This window comes from Macrobrachium nipponense, chromosome 16 (genome assembly GCF_015104395.2).
Source record: "Macrobrachium nipponense isolate FS-2020 chromosome 16, ASM1510439v2, whole genome shotgun sequence".
Classification (NCBI taxonomy): Eukaryota; Metazoa; Arthropoda; class Malacostraca; order Decapoda; family Palaemonidae; genus Macrobrachium; species Macrobrachium nipponense.
In genome coordinates this window covers 41,674,773-41,694,772 of record NC_087209.1, presented here as the reverse complement: position 1 = coordinate 41,694,772, position 20,000 = coordinate 41,674,773, and positions in this window count along the sequence as shown.

Genomic DNA, 20,000 nt, shown 5'->3' with positions numbered 1-20,000 from the left:
AAGCATGTATTGGTATGTTCAGCAGTTACCAGTTAGGTGAGTGGGTATTCCTTGGTGTCAGTGGACCTGCAAGTCTATTCATGTGTGTGTGGCCTCCTGACAGACTTGTTCTTGGGCATAGTAAGTATTATTGCCAGGTTCTGGAACTTGACTGACTCCCATATGAATGGAGAGTTGTATTTGTCTCACTTTTTTGGCTTGAGTGAGATGTATTGACCAGGTGTCTCTGTTCGTCAGTGATGGTAAGAGCCAAATATTTGTATGCCATTGCACTGCCTCATTCTTATTATCCACTTAATAAAAAATTTTGGTGGGCTTTTACTGACGTGTGTCAGCCCTAGAGAAATCGTCCCCTTCATGTGTGACCCGTAGGGTTATGGGATTATTTCATTAGTGGTTTGCAGTAACTAAATATAGATTTATTGAATTGCTAGTCTTCATTATTTACTTATTAGTAATCTTCAGTTATTGTTATGAAAGTGTGCATTTTTCGTTTGTCGTTTAGCTAGGTTTATGATTTCTTTCTCTCTGTAACCTTTCCTGTCGCATGTTTGTGTTAATTTTTTGTCAAATATGTTTGTCTTCCCATCTTTTTCTATAGCTTTCTCTCCTCCCATTGGTGTGACTGTTAGCTAGGAAATTGTTTATTGCTTAAGGGTGTCATTCTTTCCTTTTCAGGTGGTTATTATCAAGGTGGTACCTATTTGTGTATAAATATATAGTTTACTTTCGGTCAAGGTCCTTTAGATATATTCGGAGAGGTTAGCTCATCAGTGAGCTACGCGCATGCGGGCGGAGCTTTTGTGACGTCAATTTTCGCAGACGGTGGCCGAAGTTTGACCTGACTAGAGGTGGTCTTACTTGATCTCTGTCACGTTTATTAACTTCCAGCAGCCATGCCTTCCGTTTGTGCTGTATTTGGATGTCATAATAATAGCGAAAAGACCATTAATATTGGTATTCGATATTTTAGTTTCCCAAAAGAAGAAAAACCGAAGAAGAAATGGATGCATGCTTGCAAACGTGTTAACTGGAAGCATGCTCTAATTGTTCAGTCCATTTTAAAGCAGAGGACCATGCTGATGACAAGAAGTACCGACTCCTGGGAATTGAAAAACCCATAAATCAACGTGCACTGAAGGAAGAGGCTGTGTCATCCCTTTTTTTACCTAATGGTAAGTTACAAATTGAACAATTTGCCAAAAACCTGCCTGATACATTTCTTCCCATCGACTCTATTTTCCTAAAATATTTTACCGTCTGTGACACCTAGATTACAAAAAATAAATTGCACTAGACTATCAAATGAAAGTTCTCTGCCGCTGTCTTTAAGTAACCATTAAATATATAAAAAAAATATTAATTTTTTTGTTCTTTAAGTATAGGAATTGTTGTTGTGATTTCATAAAATCTGAAATGCAACACTGTCTTTTCAGGTAGCAGTGTATCTGAAAAGGAAGAGGATAGATATGCACGAGCCATAAAGCGAGGACTCAAGAGGACAGCCCAGGAAATGTTATTTGAAATGGAGAATTGTCATTCAGAAACGAATGAAGTTTCTCCAGAAGTCTCTGTTCAAGAAATTAAACACAGCCTGAAGATAGTTCTAAACAAAATATAATTAGACATGTAGAGGGAGTGGAAGAGCTAAAAAAAAAAAAAAAATAGAGCATTTGGAAAAGACAAATCAAGAACTCCTGAAACTGGTTTGTTTGGAAATGGAGGTGACAGAACCTAAGTTTACATTAACTGAAATAAACAAGTTATTTGAACCTGTGCTAAATACAACATAGATAAATACTTTCATAACTAATAAGCCTGTCAGTCAATGGAGCGATGAAGACATATCGTCAGCTTTCAATCTCAGAAGCATGAGCACCAAATGCTATTCATATATGCGAACTAAAAGAGGATTTCCTCTGCCATCAAAAAGTACATTGAACAAACAAGCGCAAAATCTCACTGATATTGTTATAAATGTTGAAAAAGCTGGTTCTGCTGTTGTGGTAATTGTCCATGATCTTGGACCTAGTAATTTGCGGGGTTGGAAAGAATTCGGGATTGATTCCCTTAACCATGAGAAGTCTTTTTTAAAAACCCATGTGATGACAGGAATGTCTTCATATTTGCTGATGCTCCTATTTGATAAAGTTAATTAAAAATCATTTTCTGGACCACGGTTTTCTTATGGAAAATGGAAATAGTGTATCTGATGCCTGTATCCGTGAAATGCTAATGAAAACCGTATCAGAGTATGCCTTAGCATATAGAATTAATGAAACACATATCAAAGTAAGTGGCTTACAAAGACAGCGTGTAAATTATGGTGTACGGCTACTTTGAAAGTCATGTGCTAAGGCAATGCATTTTTTAGGATAAAGGGGCTCACTGGAGAGCAAAAATTGGAAGGAAACTGCCGATTTTATAGCTACAGTGAATGAATTGTTCGATGTCATGAATTTCTCTATGATGTCCGGTGACATAAAAGCCCGCAATGCATTTGGGATAAATTTGGATAGCCAGAAAAGTGCTCTACAAAAAATGCTCTATGCTATGCTGGGAATGATGGTAAAAATAAAAAAAAAATTAATTGCCTTTACAAATTCCAAAAAGGTGTGATATTATCTTGCCACTCAATGACTGGGCTACATAACATGCTAAAACAGTCATGACAGTTCTTTTATTATGACACGGAAATTAAATCAAGACTGTCTTGACAGTTATTTTGGATGAATTAGACAGATGAGGGGTTCTCATGATCATCCCAATGCAGTTAATTTTAAATACAGATTGAAAAACCTTTTGTTAGGTAGGGATATTGAACTTGTTAGCGATAAGGTAAACTGCGACAAAGTAAATGAAAACCTTGACTCGTTATCCCATGAAATGGTATCATCTGGACGTGATGGAAACGGACCTGATAAATCTTTCCATGACAGGAAACTGGCCTTAGAAATATGTATGACAAACATAATTTTTAGAGACCTGGAATTTGATGTGGATCTTAAAAATGAAAAAATTTTCTCTGAGTAAACAGAATTTGCTAAATGTCAGAAATCAGGAGACACCACGGGATCTGTTATCGAGGAAGAGTCCTTAACATATATCGGTGGATATGTAGTGAACAAGTTATCCTTTAAATATCCAAATATAGGGTACATTGTTAACAGCAAGACGTCAGAGAAATGGGTCCATTATATAAATGAAAGAAAACTCTATGCACCATCAGAAGACTTCTTCTAAACTAAAAACTTGGAGAGAAATTTTTACAGCAATTCATGGCTATCGTCTTAGACCAGGAACCGAATGCATAAAAACAATGGCTGCTGAAATGAAATCTGCTTTCGCTGGTGTTCCTGACGAGGTTGTGAAATTTCTCACCAAAATATCAGTGTTTTTTTAGAATGCGGCACCTCAACATTATCGACATGAGTAAAAAGAATCGGAGGACTTGCAAGAGTACAGTAAGAAAAACCATGAAAACAACAACTTAGTTTTCCCCTTGGGGTCCACACCTGGCTCGGTGAGAAACAAACTCATGCATATCTCAATTCCATCACCATTAAACTGTCATCTTTGTTCTGTTAAATTACTGTTAGGATTAAAATGAGAGTTCATTGTACCAAACCAACTTTTTCTATGTTAATCCTTAACTCGTTGTGTAGGATTTAGTACCAACGACAACTTTCTCTACGTTAATCCATACCTCTTTGGTTAGGGATAAGTAACCGTCAATACATTACAGTATTTGTGTTCCCTTGAAAGGTACCTCTATACCCTATGAAGTTTTGTTTAGAAGCATCAGATTATTATGATACTTTGATGTATAGTCTGCCATAAGGAAAATCTGTAGTTTAAGTAAAACAAAATAAAAATATTTATACCTTAAGAAGTATATTTTTTGGAAAGGTATCCTTGCATCGTGTTACTACGTATACCTGTCAGTCAGTGCTGTCAGGGGAGACTGTTCATAGCATGACGTCATGCACAGAGGGGACCTATTTTCGATCGGTGATGAGCCGACCTCTCCGAATATATTTAAAGGACCTTGCTTACGGTTATATACAAGAGTGGTTATTTGGTCTTTTACTGTTCGTGTTTGAGTTTCATTTTTGCTGTTGCAAGGGCAATCACACCACCTATATAGGAGTAGAAGGTTTTACGGTTGATCTTTAGTTATGAAATTTGTTAATATTTTGGCGAACATGATAGGATCCACCTTTTGTGGCGCAGTTAAGTGGCTCAGGTGATTAACAAGGTGACAGAGTGTACAAGGGTACTGATTAGTTAATATTTTAGCTTCATAAGTCTTTCCCTCTCTCAAAACACTTCATAGAAATATGTTTAGGAGAACTTTTGGAAAGGCCAGATTGAGAGTGGCGGCTATTAGCTGCTTTGAGGGATTACTAGGCAGAAGCCCTGCCCAGTAAAAATGTTTCAGTGGACAGGGAGGACCAGAATGGAATAGAATATAATGGATATTCCACAAAGGAGAAGCTTCTGGTCTTGAGGGAGCAAGTTAGAATTATGGAGTTTGAACATCAAGCTCTCTAATTTCAGGCTGCTGAGAGGGAGGAAGAAAGGTCACACGCAACTGAACAAAGGGCCCGCAAGATGGTAGTGATATTGATTCTTATGAAGGGCCCCAAGAGAAAGGTAAATTTAATTTAAGGGTGTATTAAAATTTGTCCCCAATTTCGATGAGGGAAGTGTGAATTTTTCAGTTCATTTGAACGGTTCGTCTGAAAAATAGAATGAACTGTGGATATGTGGACCACTTTGGTCCAGTGGAGATTTAAGGGCAAGGCCCAAAGGGTCGAAAATGGGCTTATAGAAGAGTTATCTTCAGATTATAATACTGTAAATGCAATCATATTCAAGGCATATGACCTAATACCTGAGATGTACCACCAAGAGTCAAGAAATTTTAGGAAAACTCATGATTGCACTTATGCAGAGCAGTTACCAAATTCAACAAATTAAGGAACATTTAAACTCATTTTGAGGAATTTAAATTAGATATTTTACAGGAGGTGGCAACAGCCGCTGAAAGTATGTACTGACTCATCATCAGGAGGGTAACAACTGTCTAAGTTTCAACCCAGGCTAGAAAAGATTGGGGAAATAATGATAATGTTAGTTATGGATATAGTCATAGCACTACTATATAGCAGTAGTATGAGTAATCACAGGGATGCAGATTCTCGAGATGTAGAATAGTATTGCACCAGCCCCAGTTTTTATGCTATGACCCTAGGTTAGGTTAAGTTTGGTTAGGATAGGTTGGCTCTAAAAAATATCGTTTAGGTAATTTGAGTGTGAAAAACTTATTTGGATTATTTTTAATGAGATTCAACGGTTAGCTTTTACGATATGGCGTCCCTATTTTTTATCGGGGAGACCCAGTACTTGATTACCTTTTGTAAATATGCCCCAGGGACAGTAACAATCATAATCATAACAATCATAATCATAATGTTATAGGAAGCAGGTTGTCTGAAAAAATAACAGTCGCCATTTTAAGGCAAGCTTCTCAGGAGTAAGGGAAAATATTTCAAGATTCTTTCTATTTATTTTTTTCTAGTCTATGGACCATTTCCCGTCTTTGCAACGTCTTCAGGACTGAATAACAAATTGAATTATAAGGTTTTTATTACTACATGTGGACTTTTGAATTTTAAACATATCATGGGAGAGCTGGATTTCATGATTAAAACTCAATAGTCTGCATGCAGTAATAAAAACCTTGTATGTCAATTTGTAATCCAGTCCTGAAGAAGCCTCTGAGAGGTAGGGAAACGGTCTGCCGACTAGAAATAGTAAATGGAAAGAATATTGAATAATTTTTCCGTATTCCCGAGAAGCCTGCCTTAATGATAATTTCAGAGATATTTGGGGTAGAAACATGGGTTGATTTTGGTGCAACAAGAGGGGTTATGTCAAGGTAAACTGTAACTTCATGAAATGCTACCTGGTCCAAGGAAATAAACAGCTAGTGATGGTAGTTAACAAAACTGTCAGTAAAGAGATAGTCTCCATAGGATATCCCTAATAATAATAATAATAACGATGATAAAGATAATGGTAATCAGTGACTGAAATTTCCATACATACATTTAATGGCAATTTGTTTTCAGATCCTCCAAGAGGTGTTTGCCTGTCCCTGGTACTGATTGTCAATATGCTAAAGATCTTGCTTCATAGACGGAAATATGTAACTTTCCGATATTAACCTTAACCTCTCTTTCAGGTACTTATAATATGTTTCTTATTGGTAAACAGCGCGTTCAAGCACCAAAGTGGTAGAAATTCTTTTCATCGATTTAGATATGACAGGCAATCAACCTGTAATGGAGATGTCCGAAACGTTTTAGGTATGGTAGGTTATTACAGGCGTTTTGTTAATTTTTTCTTCAGATTTAGCTGCCCCACCAACAAATTTACTGAAATACGATGTAAAATATACCTGGGATAGTGTATGGCATGGAGCCTATGAGAAACTCAAAACTCTGCTGATAAGTTGCTCACATAAGCCTTTTTCCTTAGCCACAGATACTAATGACATCAGCATTAGTGTGGTTCTGTTACAGTAGTGTATGGAAGGGATTCTCCATCCTGTAGCCTATTTGAAAAAGAATTTGATTGCTGCAGAGGGAAACTATTCAACCATTGACTTGTATACCAGTTCCATCATGTGTCTCCATAGCATCCATCAGTCTTCTTTTCTCTTCTGCATTAATATTCCCCCGATCATATGCTTTTTCTACCATCATAACACATAACAAGTAATACAAATGTACAGTAACTTCCTCTCTCATACAATCACAGATCAAGACTTCAAACTTGTCCCAGTAAGTTTCATTAGTGTCCTCTTCCTTTACGGAAAATTCCAAGATTGACCTGAGAACATCAATACACTTCTCTGCTGTAGTTTTTGCATACTTTTGCTTAAGAATTTGCAAAACTGCTGCTACATTTTTGTTTAGAGCCTCAGATGTTTTATCCAATAGCACAGAAACTGCATAATCTTTGACATTATTATTTTTCTTCAGGCTCTCTACTAAATAAGTATACTTCGTAAAATTATCATCCTTGTTCGAGATATTCCACGCTTCTACTTCTTGAAAATTTTTTTAATAAGTTTGACCAACCCAGATTGGAGGAGGTTTCGCTTTAGTAATCTGTGTTGATCTTTTCGCTTCCAATCCTTTGGCAATTTCTTCACCAATAGTTTTTCCCATTGTAATGATTGCTGTTAAATCATAAGCACCTTCCTTTACCACACTTGTCGAAATATCTTTATGCATAATTTTGATATGCTGTTCCTTTTCCATCCTGTTCATGAATTTTTTTTTACATATATCACATTTAATAGCCGTTTTTCTTGTGTCCATACGTGCCACATTTACAGAAAACATTCCATGTGCAGATAAAGTATCTTCTATCATATCTACTTCATCCTGGGTCCATTTCCTATTTGGGTCACAATCCTTTTCATCCTTTATGTGGCCAAGCGAAGGTCCTCCACAATTTTTACAATGATGAAAGACAAAACTACCATCGGTTTTCTGAATATGACCAAATTTTTCAAGTTCACAAATCTCTTTGTTCAAGTCCATGCTTTCTCTGTACATAACATCCATTTTAATTTAATTTTTCTTAAACACCAGAGGGATTTTCAGGGTAACCTTCAGCTTAAATTTTCGAAATGTTTAATTTTGAAAAATATTAACTTAATTTATCTTTATAAAATTACAAGAAAAAAATACACGCATACTAGAGGTCTCATAAATTTTCTTGGGTGTAAAACTTCTCACTCAGAATTTTCTTTGAAGCGTCAACCTATGTCAACCAGCGTCAACTTTTCAATAGAAGAAGTAATACTGATAATATAAGTAATACCTCTTGTTGTCTTCTTCCTACATGAGGAACCTTACACTCCGCATATCATCTTAGGGGGAGCTTTTTGGCGGGAAAAGTTCAAGTTCCTTTGTTCTTCTAAACATAGCTGATGGTTGACCCCTCCAACCCCCTTGGTAAGGGTGGTTTACTCCATGTTTTCTGGCATTTTAGACTTTACAAAAATTTTTCAAAAAAACTTTCGGAACTTATTTATCACAAGAAAACACTAGTTAATCTCGATGTCTTCTCTGACTTGTATACCAGGTCCGAGATTCGATGACGTCTCTGCTACCATCTGTTATATCCCAATTGTACTTGGTGGAATAATCAGAGATAATACCGATGTTCTTAAATCTTCTTTATTTGTCTTCAACCGAAGCTACAGCAATCCTCTTAATCCGATAGCTATATACAGACTGGCGAGATAAGTATTTACGTAGCCAGAGGTAAATGTTAACTGCTCTTTGGTAAATGATCACCAACCCAATATAACAACATATTTATAAAACTGCTGTACTTTAAACAAGCACTTTGTTACATTACTAATAACAAGCAGTTATACTCTCTTGTTCTATCATAAATAAATATAAATGTAAAGTATATCAATGATTAAGATAGTATGATAGTTTTTTTATTTTATATTTGGTACTCTAGTTTAACGTCTTTTGGGGGTATGTAATAACCTATGCTCCTTTCAGGGGGATTATATGGAATGATATAATTATACAATCTGTTTTAAGACAGAGGTTCGAATTCAGGTCTATATAAATGTATATATATATATTATATATATATATATATATATATATATATAATATATATATATATATATATTATATATAATATATATATATATATATATATATATATATATATAATATATAATATATATATATATATATATATATATATAATATATATATAATATATATATATATATATATATATATATATATATATATATATATATATATATATCTGCCAAAATTAAATATACATTTTAAAACTTTAATATAAAACATGACCAAATGAAGAAGGCTACCTATCCCAGGAAGCAAGTGAGGTGATTCTGATGTCTTTCTACAAATTTTAAATTCATCGGTCCCGAGCATAAAATTTAAAGTAGAATGGGAAAACAATAACCATTTCCCCCTTTTTAGATTTCTTAATCAACAGAACTAACAACTATAATTTCACTGTCTTTAGGAAAGCAACATTCTTACTTTCATACATACATTTTTACAGTTATCATGACATCTCAGTTAAACTTGGAATGGCAGCTAACTTATTTCTTAAAGCCGTGAGACTTTACTCCCCAGATTTTCTTAACAAAGAACTTGAGACAATCAGTATCAACTTATCTTGGTAGAATGCCAAGCAAGGAGTATTTTTTACAAACCCTCAGAAAACAAAGAAAATGAAAAATTTAAAAATAGAATCATAATCCCTCATGTGGATAATTTACGAGAAATCACACAAACCTAAGGCCACCCTATGCCTTTCGTATTCACTGATCTGAATACATTGGGAAAATCCTTAATTAACGTTCAGCAGAAGCTAATTTCTAAATATGTAGGAGTCTGAAATCCCATGTAGGGACTGTTCTAAGTCATATTATGGATTCAGAGGAAAATCTCTCTCAGAATGATTAACTCAACATAAGCGCTCAGTTAGATATGGACAACATAGTTCGGCAATTACCATCAAATAAATAACATGAATCATACCATGGATTGGAACCCAGATTTCATGCAAAAGTAGCTGTTGATACGAATGTCAGTTGGTAGAATTGTCACTGATAAAGCAACAAGATAATAAGATCAACTTTTCCAGTGGAACCTGGGACTCTGACCATGTAGACAATATCTTCCTTAAGGCAACAATGATGCAGATTAAGACAATTGACAGAACCAACATCAGCTTAGCCGTGACCCCAAGTATCGCCTAAGGACATATCTCCCACTATATATTTCCCAAATGTAACTTCTTATGTCATTTACCACTTGATAAGGGTTGGAGTCAGTCCACCTAAATATAGTTCTTAGCTTTAAACCAGAGTGTTTTAATGGGCCTTTTATACTTGAGATATATCCTGTTTTAACAGAAGAAATTATTCACACACACACACACACACACACACACACATATATATATATATATATATATATATATATATATATATATATAATATATATATATATATATATATATATATATATATATATGAATAACTTGATCACGAAGTATATAAAACGTGATGCTATGTATAAATAAAGGTTTTTTGCCATAATGAAAAAAATGAAAAAGCGAGATAGCCAAGTACTTTAGGTCTTGTTCGGACCCTTTACTGAGGCAAACTCAGTAAAGGGTCCGAACAGGACCGAAAGTACTTGGCTATCTCGCTTTTTATTTTTTCCTTCGTGGCAAAAAACCTTTATATATATATATATATATATATATATATATATATATATATATATATATATATATATATATATATATATATATATGTATGTGATGTATAACTGAATCACGAAAGTTAGGAACGTGATAAATCCATAAACAAAGATATATGCAACGAGGAAAAGTAAACAACGGAGTATCCGCGAGATCTTTTGACGTTCAAACGTCCTTTACTAAGCAGATGAACTGACATACATGAGGAAAAAACAGTACAAGAAGGTTCGTATAACTGGCAGATAGGGATCATAAAGAGATTAGTACCTAGAATCCGACACACTTGGAAGATGAGTAACCTTCCCAAACAAGCATAAACAATGGGTGCAATTAAAAGATTAAGACAATCATCTCAGACACAAGGACAAGACAATTAAAGGATTATAGGTGACAGCTATTCAGAACTTTGGTAAACAAAAACATATTCAAAATACATATTCACAACACATATTAGACATACATTACAACGAAAATACCTGTAAGGCAACTAATTTTTATTTAAGTCTGTAATTATATCTTTGATGTCATTCTTAAACATGTTACAAATACAAGGGTCTAAATGAAAAAGGCCATGGCTAACATTGAAATTACAATGAGAAGTAAGTTGTATTAAAGCAGATTCTAAAAGATTTTGTAATAAGAAATCTTTTACCTAGCAATTACTGAACTACCAATCCAATTTATTCGGTGGTTGTTTTCACTTAAATGAATGAATATTGCATTAGATGTTTGCCCGGTTTTTAAAGAATATTTATGCTGGCTTAACCTTACTTCTAAGCCCTTGCTCGACTGCCCGAAATAAAATGAGGGACGATCCATTCATGGAATTTTATATATTATGTTGTTGTTTTCTCTGGGGCCATTTTTTATTAACATTCCTTTTAGTGTGTTATTATAGGAAAAAACAAGGTTGACATTAAGCTTTTAACAATGATTTAATGGTTTCAAATCTGTTAAAATAAGGCAAACTGAGAATGTTCTTAGAATTTTCTTTCTGTGTGTTACTTTCACTATAAAACTTTTTGTGGGCTTTATTATAACTAATATCTAATATATGTGAAGGATAGCATAAATCTTTCCCTATTTTTCTTATGTATTCAATTTCTTGATCCAAATATTGGGGACTGACAATGCGTAATGCTCGTAAAAACATAGAAGAAAAAATTGATATTTTTATGTTAAGATGGTGGCCTGAATAGAAATGAACATAAGTTAAGTTGTTGGTCGGCTTCTTATAAATACTGAATTTACATTTAAATGGTTCTCTATGTATCAAAACATCTAGGAAAGGGAGGCAATAGTCTTTTTCTAATTCTAGAGTAAACTTAATCGATGGTACCTGGTTATTTAATTTAGAGAGTAAATCATTTACATCAATACCGGCAGGCAGAACAGCTAAAATATCATCAACATATGTATACCACTTTACAGGAATATAAATGATATTAGGTAAGTAGCGTTTTCCAAAGAATTCCATGTACAAGTTTGAGAGTAGTGGTGATAAAGGATTTCCCATTGCCATCCCAAATATTTGTTGATAAAATTCACCATTGAATATAAACTTACAATCACAAATGCACAAACTAGTGAGTGAAATAATGTGACTTATAGGTAGAGGTAATTCATGCTGAGTTAGTTCATTACTAAGATATTTTAAAATAGAGTCTATAGGGACTTTAGTAAAAAGAGAACATACATCAAAACTAACGAATCTATCAGTGGGGCAAAGAGTAATTTTGTTTAATTTATCAACTAAATCTAGAGAATTATATATATGAGAATCAGAGATGGTTCCAAGTAACGGAGACAAGATCTTAGTGATATATTTCGAAAGTTTATATGAAATTGAACCAACAGTACTGATAATAGGCCGCATAGAGTTATTTTCTTTGTGTGTTTTGACTAATCCGTACAAGTAAGGTAGTGAAGGAGATTTGACTGACAATTTGCCTAGTAGTTCTGTTTTATTTTTAAGGATATTTTTCACTGTGCTATTGAAGTTTTTTATGACTTGATTAAGGGGATTTTTTTTTAGATTTTTATGTCACATCATCATCCAGTAGGGCTTGCATACGTGATATGTAATTAGCTTTATCTAAAATTACTATACTATTTGACTTATCAGCTTTTGTAACGTGGATAGTATTGTCCTTTTTAAGATCGGTCAAACTTTTCTTATAGCGAGTAGGGAAGTTACTTTCATACTTATCGTTGGCAGCTCCGTAAACAATACCTTTAATCATGTCAACATAATTTTGAGGAAGATCATAATATTTTCAAATTTACTTAAGGAAGGTCGACTCGTTATAAAGAAAGATAAACCATATCCAAGCGCACTCACAACATTTTCACTTATTTGTTTACTTGATAGGTTTACAACACAATCTTGACGTGCACAATTAGTCCAATCACTACTATCAATAGGATTTTTTAGTTTTCTGTCTAGTTTCCTTTCCATTGTTTATGCTTGTTTGGGAAGGTTACTCATCTTCCAGGTGTGTTGGATTCTACGTACTGATCTCTTTATAATCATTATCTGCCGGTTATACGAACCTTCTTGTACGGATTTTTCCTCATGTATGTCAGTTCATCTGCTTAGTAAAGGACGTTTGAACGTCGAAAGATCTCGCGTGTACTCTGTTGTTTACTTTTCCTCGTGGCATATCTCTCTCTCTCTCTCTCTCTCTCTCTTCTACTCTCGCCTTCTCTCTCTCTCTCTCTTCTCCTCTCTCCCTCTCCTCCTCTCTCTTCTCTCTCTCGCTCTCTCTCTCTCTCTCTCTCTATATATATATATATTATATATATAATAAAATATATATATATATATATATATATATATATATATATGTATATTATATATATATATATATATATATATATATATAATATATATATAAATATATTATATATATATATAGAGAGAGAGAGAGAGAAGAGAGAGAGAGAGAGAGAGGAGAGAGAGCGAGAGAGAGAGGAGAGAGAGAGAGCGAGAGAGAGAGAGAAGAGAGGAGAGAGAAGAGAGAGAGATATTGCACGAGGAAAATAACAAACGAAGTACACGCGAGATGTTTCATTTGTTTTTTTTTCGCCGTTTACTCGATGGGTACTTTCATAACTTTTGCGTGGGCAAGGAAATTGTGGAAATAAATTTGGCTACTATTCATGCTTGTCAGTAACAACCCAATAATTTCCCCCTTATATACTACACAATGAATACCCACACACACACACACACCACACACACAACACACAACACACATATATTATATATTATATATATATATATATATATATATATATATATATATATATATATATATGTGTGTGTGTGTGTGTGTGTGTGGTGTGTGTGTGTATTCATGTGTATGTATAGATAAGAATATTATTGGTTGTACTGACAAGCATGAATAGTAGCCAAATTTGTTTCCTACAATTTCCTTGCAACGCAAAAGTTTAAATGAAATATGCTCATCCCATTCGAGTTTAAACGGCGAAAACAATAATTGAAACATATTTCCATTACACCAAATTTTCATTTCTTACAGAGATCCAATTACTCCGTGAAAAGAGGTAATAAAAGTCTAGTTTAAATTACTTGAAAATTTGCCCGTCATTTGGGCCAAATTGCTTTTCAAATGAAGCTGTTATAAGTTTTTTCTTTGTAACAGCAATAAACGTTTCCAGGTAGCAAGAAAAACAAATGTAAGATTATGATTATTGGTACTCAGTTTGTTACTGAACTTTACATTATCTATTACTACTTCGTGACGTTTTCATAATTTGCTCTTCAATAGCTCCATTTCCTTAAAGATGCAGATATTGGATTAAAAGGACTGTTGTTATGTCATTGTTATATGCTAAAAATCTATGAGATATTGAACTATTATAACCAAAACTAATAGATGGTCTTGATGATGAACTACAGAGAAAAAATTTCCATACTATGTTTGTTGTGTTTCCGCAAAGAGAAGAAAACCGCTTGTGTTTCTTGAACAAGGGGTTTATTTTATGTAAAAAAATATATAAAAAAGAACACAGAGTTCTGTAAAAAATAAAAAAACACGCCCCACAGATAAAGGTTATCAGTATTTAATAGTTTCCCTGAATAATATCTGTAGTTTCTGTGGTATTCTAGAAATTGCGGAAACATTCCCAGTTCCAAATACATGAGTCATAGCAGTAAAACTTATAATGCAGGGAAAAATATAACTTTCTAAAGGGTATAAAAATATTATGTTCGCTGAATAAGGAAAAAAGATAAATTAATTTATATATTGATCAGTTTGAAAAAGAAAGGTCTATAATATTTCACTCTTCAAAAGAGCAGACTTGGTCCAAATATCTCATAAAAATCAAAAGTGAAATCTGAAGAAGTTTCATGTTTTAAAGAAAATACATTGCACACCCAATCTGTCATATATGTACTGGGCTGAGTAATCTAATTAGTTTGTTGCCTACAGTTAACGTTTTGTATAATAACCAGTCTCCCTTAAATATTTCATGGGATTTCTTTTGATAATCGCTCTCTTGACATAAAACAATCTTAGGGGTATTATAACTTGCAAAGCTCGTCAGAATACAGTGCCTGTGTGCTCAATAGTTAAAATGCAAACAAAGGAGTTGTATTTTAGGAAAACCCATTCGTAAGGTATTACTTATTTACCGAGTTTTTCATTGTTATGTTTATTATTGTACTTAAACGTGTTTATTAAATAAAAAAAAGGATCTTTAGCACTTCATAGTTAATTTATTTTGTTATATTTTACTCTCTTCTAAGAGATTAATTGAATAATGATTGGCTCACTCACAAAAAAAAAAAAAAAAAAAAAAAAAACATGGATGGATAGTGTTGTACAGTATCATGCAAATATGTAGATTTATAGTCTCACAAAATCACGGTTTATGCTACAGTATCTCACAAATTAATAGCCTTGATCTAATTCTGTAAGTACAAGGTAGCGAAGCTTATACACAGAGAAACATCTTTTGAAATACGGACACATTTTTTTAGAAGTTCTTGCGCATCGTAGCGGTAATCTGTTAAAAGAAAGACATCAGGCATCTTACGGCTATCTTTATGCAGGCATATTTTCTAATATAAAACTGATATAATGGTAGCCTAACAAACCGTAAAAATTAAACATTAGATATCCTACGATATCTTGGAATGACATCACTTGTCATAAATTCGTTTCCCTTATGCATATTACATCATCCTGTATATCACAATTAATCATCCAAATGTTTGCAACACAATTATGAAGTGCAGGTGGCAGAAACTGAATGATGTGTTCGCACCCAATGGTATTAGTATTAGAAGATGGAAAAAGAATGTATTAAAGGCGATCAAAGGAAATCCAATCTGTATTGTATTTCTCCCTATCTCCTGTTCCTAATTATTATTTTTATTATTATTATTATTATTATTATTATTATTATTATTATTATTATTATTATTATTATTATTATTATTATTATCATTATTATATCATTATTATTATTATTATTATTATTTTTTATTATATTATTATATTATTATTATTATTATTATTAACAAAGAATTCCTATTTCTTCTATTCCTAAACAGCTCGGGGTAGTTTCAAAATTTTTGTTCTTCATCAGTGCCCACTTAATTACATCTCATATTTAAAAACAATTCCGTCATATTTATACCCAACTTTTCATAGCTTTGTTGGGGTACTAATTTATATGGTTAAATTTTTATATTAGCTCAAATTTACTTTTTTGTATAGAACATCTTAGATATAATAATTTTAGTTTGATTATTGGGTAAGTGTACCGGAAATATCAGCTTAAGAGTTTCGGAGTTCTCCATTTATCGAATTATTTTTCACTGGTCGTGAATGAAATAATGATAATGGATATCATTATCATCACGAAGGCATAAATGGGCGTTTGTGCATGAATGCATACGATTTTGTCTATTCATGTCAGCGGAGCGTGGATGCGTGCGTGCACTAGGTTCCTAATTTACCCAAAACATGGAAAATAATCTTTTAGTGTTCCTATTACCAATGTAAGCTTTGATACCTTTACATCTCCTTACTGCACTTTTAAACACCGTAATTAACCCCATTCATTATAAGGATATTTATCCTCATAATTCATAATTGGTATCTAATTAGACTTGTTTCAATTTATATGTGTTATGCTTGATTGCTGTGGTATAAGGCGCCTTTGTCGAGCGGCTACCTTTGTCATGGGGTTGCAAACTAAGCAATGTTGTCCTTTCGCTACTGGTTGTAAATCATTTTAAATAAGTTATTACAGTAACTGCCCTTCCTGTATTTCAATGACCAATGTTTAACTTCTTATTTTTATTTTTCTGTTACTTTGAATGTACTACAAACTTTGTGCGCTAGTTAGTAAACAGCTCTCGATAAGGGCCAATGGAGGCAGAAACTGTTGAGCTAAAAGGAATTTCAGCTTTTCTTTTCCCCTGTTGACTACAACCTCATATATCTAGCTTCGTGGAAAAGGAAGACTAAAACCTAACATAATGTCCACGAGAGTTCTACAAGCTTTTCTTCACCTCTAAACGTTCTATCGAGGTCTGTCTTTGATTTCAGAAAGTCTTTAGAGAAGGCACATAGGACGAAGCTACAAGTCAAGTTACTGAAATCTACAAGAAACCTAAGTAAATGTCAGTTTGGAGTATTGGAAAATATATTACTGAACTTGCACATTAAACATGCAAAGGAGCAACGACAAATGTGTTTTCTTCGGTGCATGTGTTACGACGTCAAATGATAAGCAATATGAAAGTGAAATATTCAAATAAACTGAAAACTTTGATCCAAGAATCCCCCTGGAATACACATGGCGACTCATCTAAAGTCATAAACATCTCAGCTAAGAACCTCACTGACTATGAACAATACGCTCTAAAACTGGGCCTCAAGTTCAACATCCCGACAAGGAAACCTAATATTGTACAAATATGAAAAGTTTTAATAGAGAGGAAAGCAAGAACCTCCAAAACGAAGAAGAGGCCGCAAGGATTTCTCTTGTAAAAGGACAAGTGTATGGGGCATAAATACATCATTACGACTACAACTTTTTCCCAAAACACCTAAATGTGGCCATGAAAAATATCAAGCAGGACAACGACATGCATAACTCGAAAGCAGACAAAGCCGACACCATTGTGACATTAAACAAAAGTGATTATATAGTCAAGATGAACTCCCTGCTGCATGACTCAAAAACTGACGTCATATCCATTAGAAAACGTGAATGCGTATTTCAACAATTTCTCGATGTTGTTTCAACAAACAACTTCGAGAAATTTTCGGTAAAAGCCCAGAGATGAATAAGGAATTCCGTACTATAAATGCAAAACTACCGTAACTGTATGGTGTAGTTAAAGCACACAAATTGACTACCCTGTGAGACCTATCATATGTAAGCTAAGTTGTTGTTCATATAAACTATCAAAATTTTAGCGAAAATGTTGCACCCTTTGGTAATGAGAGCTACTATCGTCAGATAATTGTTATGCAAATGGGTAGTTGCCTATCACCGTTTCTATATAATAAATATATGGAATTTTTCGAAAGCCGTATTGCCAATGCTATTTTACCAGATAACTTTTAATAGTTTCGATATGTAGATGACTCATTTGCAATATGGGACATTCATCACAATACTGATGCATTCTACAACAAATACATGATTTGGTACAAAGCATAAAGTACACCTTAGAGGAAGAAAGTATTAGCTGTATTAATTTCTTGGATATATGTGTCGTTAGAAAGAATACAGAATTAAAAGTGAAAATTTACAGGAAACCAACAAATAACATTTTGATTATTCATGCTCAGTCTCTCCATACTAGAACCATCAAACAATTTGCAATCTGTGCCATATTTGTAAGAGCACTTAATCTAGTGAGTCAAGAATGTTTAGACGATGAATTTGAATATAACCTTACCATTGCAATAAAAAAAGGATACAATGATGGAGACGTTCAAAAATGTCTTACATTATCACGTAAATCTTTTTATTCTAATGCTAAACCAACTAGAGAAACCCAACGTAACTTGGTCTTGCCATGCCACCCTACCTCTGAAAACATTGTACATCTTTTGAAAGTGCTGGGTTTGGGTTTGGTATTGTCTTTCCCCAACACAATAGGCAACAATCTTATAAGAAATTGTCCTAAATAAGATGAAGGTATTATTTATCAGATCTCATGTTCATGTATGAAGTACTATATTGGATAGTCGGAAAAGGAACTTGGGGTGTGAAAAAGTAATTTAGATAAATTATACGTATCTAAGCCCACTGAACCAATGATTGGTCTGCTAGGGTTACTGATTTTTATGTGTCTTATAATTCATCTAAATGGCTTGTAAAAATTCTTACACCTTTGGTAGGAAATATTCCTAACATGAATGTTAAAAACAATGTTGGTTTTATAAACAATTGAATAGCTTAAATTTGAATTTTGATTTTAATATGGTTAGTTTTGATGTTGTCTCCTTATTTACAAAAGTGTCTGTAGATGATTTACTTGAATATTTGGAGGATGAATTAGAACGTCATGACATTCCCTTAACTATAGCAAACCTCATTAGTCTCATAAGGTTATGTATCAAAGATAGTAAATTTTGTTTTAATGGGGAATTTTGTTAACAAAAGTTTGGCATGGCTATGGGTAATCCCTTATCTCCTGTCCTTAGCAATATTTACATGGAATTTTTTTAGACTAAACTCTTACCAAGAATTTTGCCCCAAAAAGTTATATTGCCTCTTTTGTTCATTACTACTCCAATCACCATCAAAATGATAAATTCTCTGTTTTTTTCTGGGATGTTCCTTAGGGCTTTACGTGTCTGTAGCCCACAGTTTTTTGACGCTGATATTAAAACTATTTATAATATTGCATTGAAACTTAAATACCCAAGGACTTTTGTAGATGTGGCGTGGAAAAGAGCGAGAAAAACATTTTATTCAACTAATGACAAACTTGAATTTAGTAAGCATAACATTCTAAAATGACCCTATGATGAAAGGTTTTTAGATATTCCTAGACTTTTAAAGCTTTTTAACATAAATGTTTTCAGTAATATTAAATGTCAAGATTTTAGTAATAAAAATTCGTATAGGCAAGGGGCAGCCCCGCAGGTGTGGAGTTCCTGACTGGGGGAGAGCTGGGCGCCTTTAAGACTGATTTAATCTCTCCAAACTCTTTTACAAATTCATCCCTGCCCTGGGGTGGGTTTCCTCGCTTAGCTCTCGTGTCTTGGTTCCCGAATCATGTTTTATCTGCAAAGACGGAGAGCGTCAGACAAACGAAGAGAGAAATGAATGAGGGGGAGAGAGATTCCCCTGTGCTTTACCTTCTTGCCCGGATTTTCATTTCGTAGAAAGTGAAGACGCAGAAAGGTTATTCATTCCAAGGGCATCAGGTAAGGGTCCAAGGCTAACCACGTGGGGCACATAGGCAAGGGGCAGCCCCGCAGGTGCGGAGTTCCAGACTGGGCGAGAGCTGGGTGCTTCTGAGACCGATTTAAGCTCCAAACTCTTTTATTAATTTGTCCCTGCCATGAGGCGGGTTTCCTCTCTTAACTCTCGGGCCTTGGCTCCCGAATCCGTTGTATCTGCAAAGACGGAGA